The sequence below is a fragment of the Electrophorus electricus genome, chromosome 6 (assembly GCF_041902795.1).
Source record: "Electrophorus electricus isolate QZ-2024a chromosome 6, ASM4190279v1, whole genome shotgun sequence".
In the NCBI taxonomy this organism is placed as follows: domain Eukaryota; kingdom Metazoa; phylum Chordata; class Actinopteri; order Gymnotiformes; family Gymnotidae; genus Electrophorus; species Electrophorus electricus.
This window is the reverse complement of record NC_137502.1, coordinates 36607178-36616674: the sequence shown is the minus strand read 5'-3', so window position 1 is coordinate 36616674 and position 9497 is coordinate 36607178. Positions and strand designations below refer to the sequence as shown.

General features: G+C 39.4%; 1 long non-coding RNA gene across 1 annotated transcript; it reads left to right on the top strand.

Moving 5' to 3' along the window:
* The first annotated feature begins 3582 nt into the window (after window positions 1–3582).
* Window positions 3583–9259, top strand: LOC145658655 (uncharacterized). The gene is made up of 3 exons (XR_014124341.1): window positions 3583–4206; window positions 4774–4936; window positions 9170–9259. It is a non-coding gene; the product is annotated as an uncharacterized LOC145658655 (long non-coding RNA).
* Window positions 9260–9497: the final 238 nt, after the last annotated feature.

Below are 9497 nucleotides of genomic sequence, written 5' to 3'. Positions count from 1 at the left end.
TGTGATTGATACTCCAGGGCAGTTTGATTGACATTGGTCATGTGGAGATCAGGAGCGGAATCACTAAGTGATCCACATGTTTTCCTGCTGTTGCTGCTACTAGGAAGGCGGTGGAACCAGACAGTATCTGCGGTAGAGTCCTCAAAGCCTGCACAGAACAGCCAGCCCTGGTATTCACTGACATCTTCAACCTCTCCCTGATGCTCAGTATCATCCCATCTGGCTTCAAGTGATCCACCATCGTCTACGTCCCAAAGAAACCTCGACCCTCTGGCCTTAATGACAACTGCCCTGTTGCCCTCACATCAGTTGTGATGAAGTGCTTTGAAAAGCTAGTCAGAGACTTCTTCACTGCCACCCTCCATGGACCCACTGCAATTTGCATACCGCCACAACTGCTCCACTGATGATGCAATTGCACATCTGCTCCACACCACACTGATCCCCCTGGACAAAGGGAGGGGTAATTATGTTAAAATGCTGTTTGTCGACTACAGAGCAGCATTTAACACTATCATCCCCTCCTGACTCACTACTAAATTGGAGGATCTAGGACTGCATACATCCCTGTGTGACTGGATCTCCAACTTCCTAACAGACAGACCACAATCAGTACAGGTGGGCAACTGTGTCTCATCCACCTGATGAGAGAGAGAATCCTCACAAGGAACATCACAGTCTGGTTTGGGAACAGCACCAAGCAGGACAGACAAGCACTCCAGAGGGTGGTGCGTTCAGCAGAGCCCATCACTCATACGGAACGTCCTGACCTGCAGACCATCTACTACAAGCGGTGCCAGACCAAGGCCAGGAAGATTGTGAAGGACCCCACCCATCCCAACAATAGGCTCTTGTCTCTGTTGAGGTCAGGGAAGCGCTTTCACTCCCTGAAGACCAATACAGAGAAACTGAAGAGGAGCTTCTTCCCACAGGCCATTTGGGCCCTGAATCAACTGATAAACTGTGGGGACCACCACCATCAATAAAATGACTGTAAATTGTAAACTGGAATTGTACATTGTGTACATATACATATATTCATATTTTACATTGGGTATATATATATATATATATATATATATATATATATATATATTTCCTCAGTTTGGACAGAGCACTCACAAAAACCATTTCACTGTGAGTTATACCATGTATGACTATGTACGTGACAAATAAACCAAACTTGTTGCTGAAGGTGGGGCAGTGCTTCTCAGAGGAAGAGAAAGTAGCTGTGCAAATGATCTAAAACATTTTTGGGACAAATCTGTGATGTACACTAATCAGCTTAATTGAACAGTATGGTAACAGATACCATGTGTTTAAAAACAAGGACAATAGAGACCACACCCAGGTGACTATGCTCCTGGATAAGATCAATGCCATGATAACACTGAATGGAGGGAGTTGCTACACTAATGAGATGCTCTTCCAGGTAGCAAGAGAAACACTAGAAGAACAGGAGAGAGAGGAACAGATAGAGAAAGATATAAAACAGAGATAGAAATATGAAACAGAGATAGAAAGAAAGCCATCCAAGAGGAAAGACTGAATGAGAGAAAGAAGAGAAAAGGAGTTTAGAAAGAGAAAGAAAAGTGACTCAGAAAAGAAATGGAAGAAAAAGAGGAACAGCAGAGATTTGCTGCTTCAAAAAAAAGAAGAAATTATGAAAAAGAAGGAAGGATTATGAGAAAAGTTGAAAAAATATACACAAATGCAGAGAGAGGAGTTTGAAAGCAATGCTACATCTGTAGCATGACATATACATGCTAGTTTGACCAAATATTTGCCAAGTATTTTGTAATGTTCCATTCTGTGTTTGTTTAGTGTGTGTGTGTGTGTGTGTGTGTGGTTGTGTCCCATTACAGATTCAGTTACATATTCCAGTACAGCATTTCATATTTTCAGCATGTCATGAGACAAGAAGCTAGAGGGAGGAAGGCAGTGATATATGTTACGTTGGTTTAATAGTGTGCTATTAGTGATGTGTGACTTTGCTTGCAGTTTTCACTTTGCTCTTGTCTTTGCCCTTTTTCCTTTTGTATATTTGTTTATTTGTATATTTGTTTATTTGAATATTTGTTTATTTGTATATTTTCCACTTTGCACCTTTTATTGTGTGTTCACTGGTAATTGGGGAGCGACCGCCATTTTGTTTGGGGTTTGATCTGTCTTTTCCACTTAAGGAGTAAGTGTGGTTGTGTGTGTATTTTCTTTTGTCTGTGTAGGTTTAGTGAGTCTATAGTGTGAATTTGTTTGTTATTTTGGCCTGGGTCACTCCTGACGTTATAGTCCAGGGTCACACTGTCTCTTGTATATATATCACACTGTCTGTTGTACAATACATTGGCTATCATTGAACTACTATGGTCTGTTGAAATCTGATTTCATTTCCACTACACACTTGTTTAGCCGTTTTCCTCACACTTCTTGGTATGGCCTGGAGCCTATACAAGTTCGTAACAGTAATTTTTAAAAGGTTTTCACAAAATCAAATGTACTACCTCAAACTATAGCCAGGAGGAATTCTATATTCAGAGACATTAATGAAGATTTGAAGGATGGTTAACAAAATGTGCATGATAAATGATGAGTTATAGTTCCCAAGTTCACACCTGCAAGCTTTTTCTAATAAATTCTATGATGTGTGCAGGAGGGAACAAAACATCAGTGCGGGAAAGGTGTGTTTTCCTATACTCCCAGCTGTCATTATTAATCCCTCCCATGTCCCGTGTTTTTCCCTGTCTTGTGTACCTTAGTTCCATTCTGTAGTTTCATTTTCTCCAACCCTTGTTTCTAGTCTTGTTAAGTTCATGCATTTAAACCCTGTCTTGATCCCTGTGGTTGTTTTTCATTGCATTTTTGTGCATGTTTATTTGAATGCTTGCATTCATTGTGTTTGAATGTTTAAATGCCTGTGTTTCAAAGCCTTCATTTTTGTTAGGCTATTTTGTTTAGCCTTCGTGTTTCTAGTCTGTTATAGCCTGCTTCCCCTGTTAACCCTTGTTTTGTTACCATGTATCTACGTACTCTCCGTGTTGGCTCTATGACCCTGGACTACGACTCTGATTCTGAATTTGCCAATAATAAATCTCGCTCTTCTCAACAATTTTCCCCATAGACATCCACAGGACATATGCATACATTCCTGATCATAACTTATAAATCATCTATAACTCTAAAGTCAAACCATGTAAAGCTACTCTAAATGCTGATTGTGTGTTTTCTGAGGTTGTTGAAGTGCTCCATCAAACATAATGTTATTGAAAATAAGACCTTTCATATTTGTTTTAAAGATTACTGTGACCTAACTGGTGTAACAGGTTAGTAAAGTACTCTTATTACTGTGTCATGTGATTTCAGGTAAGACATACATAAACAGTAGTCACTTCCTGTAGTGACTCAATCAAAAGCAAAAGGAAACAAGCTGCGGCAAAATACTGGAAGATGAAATCTTGCTGTTCTTGACCAAGTTGTGCTAAAAAGGTATTTGCTGTTTATTTAGCTTTGTATCTTGTTTGTTTATCTTTTTTTTTACAAACATTGGTATGCAACCTTTCTGTTCAGTTGTGTTATAAAGGGCTTAAAGTGTCATCAGGTGCTCAAAAGGATAAAAAGCAGCTAGTAATTTACTTTGGTAGATTAAATACTACAGCAGAGTGGCATTTAATATACTGTCCAAAATGGTCCAGAAGGTACAATACCAGTCAACAATCGGAATAGGCTACCAAACCAGAACAGGATGAGGCCAAGGCGGAATGCAGAAAAAAAACAAAAAAACAGTTCATAAACCAGGAAGGTAAATAGCAACATGAAAGAGGATTAACACAGAATAAACAGACCAGTTGAAACAGGTACAGGTGATGACAGTTAATAATCTGGAGCTGAGGAGCGCTGGAGATGACTGTGATTTGGTCGAGCTGGTAGGATTGACAGATAACATGGTGGATGAGATTGATGTGAGCTGTAGACTCAGGTAGGGAACGTGACACTGTTAAAACTTTAAGATGTTTAAGGTTTTTCACTTGTGTTTTAGGATTTAAAGCTTTAGAACTGAGATAAGCATTGTCTTTCCTTTTTTTCTTCATTTGGGCCAAAATAATCACTTCTGTTTTATCCTTATTCAGTTGAAAGAGATTGAGATGCATGCAGTTATTGATAAGCTCAGTGCACTTACACAAATGGCCTAATGGACTGTCGGGAGAACAGGTAATGTGAGTCTAGGTATCATCTGCATAATTATGACTGAAATATACTGAAAAGAATCACTGCCAGAAACTTCCCAAAGCTGTATTTGTCAAACCAGAATCCTGCCGGAGAAAGGCAAAAAAGTGACCTGCCCCCACAAATAAATAAATAAATAAAACCCTTAAAAATGGAACATAATTGTTAAACCAAATCTAATATCTCAAAGTCAGTTATACTCAATTAAATTACAAACATTCATGGATTTCAAACAAACACTTTCCTGGCTTCACTGTATCAAGAAATTACAAAAAAAGTGATATTTTATGAATAGTGATATACCTAATACCTGTATTCTTATTTAGCCAATTTAGGTATTTGTACAAACAAAGGGTTAGGGAATATATTTCCAGTGTTGTTGGGAAATTTCTTAATATATATATAGTTGTTGACATGCAGGTCCTCAACCATCCACTAGGGGGAAGAGCACCCTCCAAACCTCTTCTTTCCGCAACATTATTTATTTAGCATGCAGCAAAATGTAACCATTTTCTACAATCTATCTGTCTCTATCATTTGTCTTTTAACAAGCTGGTCTTCCTGTTTGTTCCTGAGTACACCTGTAAAACATAATTTTTCCTTAAAATTGGAATGAAGGAAAGCAAACTCATAGCAAGCAAAGACCCAACTATTGATGTGAATCCTGAAAAGATGGAGTCACCATCTCTTTGTTCTCCATCAACCAGCAACCTAGGTAAATATCCCAACTGCAATAAGATGTGTACACTTTAAGCATATTGTTAAGATAGCTTTTTGAAAGTTTGTTTACTATTTATTATACTACTTGTATACAAGTGATCAGTACAAACTCATTTTATATTATTATCCCAGTGTCTATCACAAATTTCTATGAAGATGTATATCACAAAAACAGTTGTATTCTTAACGATGACTGAGGATGATTTTACAAAAATTTCAAATTATAGCTGTTTGAAAAAAGAAGAGACTTGTTTGAAAAATAGAATTACGGACCAAATACCAACACTTCAAATATATTTGACATGATCACCAACTTATTGAGGAATAAATAAGTTTATTGATTAATGTATAAACAAATTATTTACATCGTGAGAAACATGTTATAGGTTGTGACAGCAGACATGGCTCAGGTTACAAAATCCATAACAAATGACAACCAGGGGAAAAAAGGTGAACAACAAAAGGAAATAAATGAAATTGGAGGGCTAGAACTTTTGTGAAAGCCAGAGAAGTGTTTAGTTATAGTGCTAATGTGGCTAAGACTAACATATCCAAAGAGCTCATCTTAGATAGCTACTGCAAAGTTGCCTAAAAGATTCATTTTTCGACTGCTATATAAACTAGAGAGGGGAAGTAATATTAACCTGAAGTATTGCTTGGAAATGCATATCACTACAGACAAGAGATAGCATATGAATAGACCATACATTTTTCATACTTCCAGTCCAAGGGCTGGTTGGTTAATATCCAAATATTAGAAAAATATAGTTAAGGCATACATGCAATAATTGTTTGAATGCCTGAAATAACAAGACATAAGAAAAGTTAATACTTATTTTTGAGAGGCTGGGTTTCATAACAGTTCATTGATGATGGCCAGTTAGATCTCACTCAGAGTTGAGAGTATTGAGACTTTTAAATATGTCACAATGCATTGTTGGTCATAAATGATTAATAAGTTCAGATGGGGACATCTGTTATAGTTACTGAGGGGTGCTGTGGATTCAGCATCTGTACACTCAGTATGGACTATAAAATCTTGTTTCACTCATGGAAATTCAATAAAGTAATATCCTGTAAATGTATTGGGTCTTGTAGCGATACTTATGAGAAGGCCTTTCATATGGGAAAGTTAACTTTCCTATAGCCCTTCAAGAATATGCACTTTTAAAAGTTTTTTTTGTTGTTTTATTTATTCTGGGTTGTGAAATCCTCCTGAAATTGGAAGCAGGGTATATATGGTCTTTATGACCACAGACCTGGGCGGAGGAACTAAATGTTTTAGGCCAAGTGTCATGGCAGAGTAATAAACCTGACTTACATAGTGGCTTTGAAAACCTGATAAGCGAATGGAGTGCCCTTTGTAGTACAGCCAAAAGAGTTCTTTACAATTTGAAGCACAATCAGTTCAAATAGAATTAAAGTATCAAAATCAAGACTAAGCATTCAGTAACCCTGCAACGTTTGCCTGAGTACTGAAGGGCATAGAGCAGGACACACAGACTTCCTCGACAAGGACGAACATTTAATTGAAACATAAAGACAACGGCACTAACATGGTTTACAAACGCCACATGGTTAACATGGAACAAACACGATAAAATTTAACACTGTCAAAAGAACATTCAACACTAACATTAACACCCTACATGAACAATAACTGACAACACTGCACAAAACAACAAGAGTTTAATTACACAGAAGACTAATACAACATAGGTGTGTGCAGGTGTGGCTACGAAACAGGATGTTCCCACTGCACGTGGCGGGCCAACCACCATACTCGCGGGAGGTAAGCCTTCCGTGACAGAACCCCCTCCCAAGGGATGTGGCTCCCGACGCATCCTTCCAATAAATGCGAACCTCCGGGCGCCATGTACACGTAAACACGAACACAGCATGGCCATTCCTGATGCCCACCTAGTAACAGGCGGGTCAGGTGCCGCCAGCAAGGGAGACCTCGCAGTGAGAGGGAGAAAGGCAGATTCCCTGCCTCCCTCAGGGTAGTCCGATATGCTCCCAAGGACATTGTGCCTGGAAACATAAAAGGCACAAACAAAAACACACAATAGCACCAACTCACAAACATAAGGTGGTGTGACTTGGCACCCGCCGTCCTCGCAGGTGCCTAGACGTATCCGTGGCCTCAATAGACACGCTGGGGCGCATGTCCACCCCGGTTCTAGACGTGTTACCCTCAATGGCAGTCCTTGTCTCGTCTGCTGCTCTAGGAGCATACCAGAGGTGAATTGCCTCCAGGGCTTTGGGCAGACACCTCCAATCTCGCTGGCGAGTCAGTTGAAGGGAAGGGACTCAGGAGATCCCACTGGCTCCACCGAACTGCCCTCTTTCTGGTCGTGGTGATGCCCCTCAATCCTCCTTGGTCTAGATTCAACAGGTTCAGGGTCCCCCCACCAAGAAATTCCTGGAGCTGTTCCCCTCAGGACACAGACAGCGGTCACGGTACTCTCCCCAATGTCCTGGGATCCAGGCAGCAGTGCGGGGGCTGGCTAAGCACCTCCCACTAGGAAGGCCGTTTTTTGATGCATGGGCTCGTGTCCTCTGGTAGTCGGTTATTCTGTAACATTTCGCCAAGCACCGAAAGGTAAGGAGCAGGACGAAAGGTATGGAGCAGACTTCCTCGGCAAGGACAAACATATAATTGAAACAAAAAGACAATGGCACTCACATAATTTACAAAATATAAACACCACAGGGATAACATGAAATAAACACAATAAGTATGGTAACAAATAACAATTAATTAATTTGTGACCCCCTTATAGCAAAAATGCATAATTTTATGAATTACTGGAAGGGTGCACCACTCTCAAATATTTAGAAAAACAATCCACTAGTAAATGTGAACTACCAAATGCTTATTTATGTTATATCGGTCTCATTTCTAAATTAGTTCATATCTTGTGCAGTGACTGAATACCGTTGCTTCGAATATATTTGACACGATGACCAACTAGAGGAATAAATTTGAAGTTTATTGAGTCAGGAAAAAAGAAAGTATTGACATTGTGAGACATGTTTTATGGCTTATGACAGCAGACTTGGCTCAGCGTAAAAAATCCGTAACAAATGACAACTGAGAGAGAAATGAAAGGGGAATGAGGAGAAATAGGAAAAATAAATAAATAAATAATGACAAACAAAAACAACAAAAGGAAACAAATGAATTTGGAGGGGTAGACATTTTGCACAAGCCACACAACTGTTTAGCTATGGTGCTAACTTGGCTAAGACTCACCTAGCCAAAGAGCTAAAGGAGCTAGTTACCGGAAGGTTTTGGGCCATGTGTCCTTGCGGAGTATTAAACCTGCCGTACATAGTGGCTTTGAAGACCTAATCAGGGAATGGAGTGCCCGTTATTGTAGAGCCAAAAGAGTTCTGGTGTTTGTAAAGGAGGCCTCTAAGAGTGGATGTCATGAATTGTCCCAGGGGTGAAAGTCCGGTTACTTAGTAGGGAAGAGAATGCTATTCCAAAGTATCTTGATAAGGAGACCTTCTGTGAAGGATGTTGACATTACCTAAGGGGTAATTGCAGTCGCAAGAGTGGGGGCTGTGTCTTTCACTACACTCTTTAGATTTGTTATCATTTCAGCATACATGCCTTTTGATGGGATTTGTTCTTACCCTATGTCAGAATAATAAACAAAAACAGTCTGATTTAACAAAGACCAATATTTTAAGTTGTGCTTTAATTTGTAAACAACTGTGCTTTACAAAATGAAGCACAATCAGTTGAAATAGATTTAAAGTATCAAAACCAAGACTAAGCGTTCAGTAACCCTGGAACGTTTGCCCGAGATCCGAAAGGCGTGAAGCAGGACGTATAGACTCGCTCAACGAGTACAAACATGTAACTGAAACATAAAGACAACGGCACTCACATGATTTACAAACAATAAAAACAACACAGATAACACGGAACAAACACGATAAACAAGGTAACAATTAACACCTACAAAAGAACATTCAACAATACCATTAACACCTTACATCCACGATAACCGACAACAAAGCACACAAAGAGTTTAAATACACAGGCGACTAATACAATACAGGTGTGTGCAGGTGTGGCTACGAAACAGATCCTCCCACTGCACGCGGCGGGCCAACCAAGTGACTCGCAGGAGGCGAGCGTTCCGTGACAAACCCAGTGTCTATTATGGAGATCAGATTTCTGTCTCAAATTCTGTTTCTTTAATATTGATAGATCATGATTCACAATCAAGTCCACATAAAGATGAGACCAATGGAAGTACTGCTAAAGAGTCTTCAGAACAATCTCCAAAGACAAACCAGGCAAGTACTAAATAAAAAGAAATATATTAAGCATATCAACAAATGTGTGACAAACTACATGATAGGCAATGTCCGTTCCAAATACACATCACACTAAAAACGAAAGCTAGAATTGCTACAAGCAAATATCAATCCATCCATCCAGCAGTCATTGACAATCTGGTCTTATACTTGCTATCTCTTCCTGAATACACCTGTAAAACACCATTATTTTTCTCATTTGAATGAAGGAAAGCAAA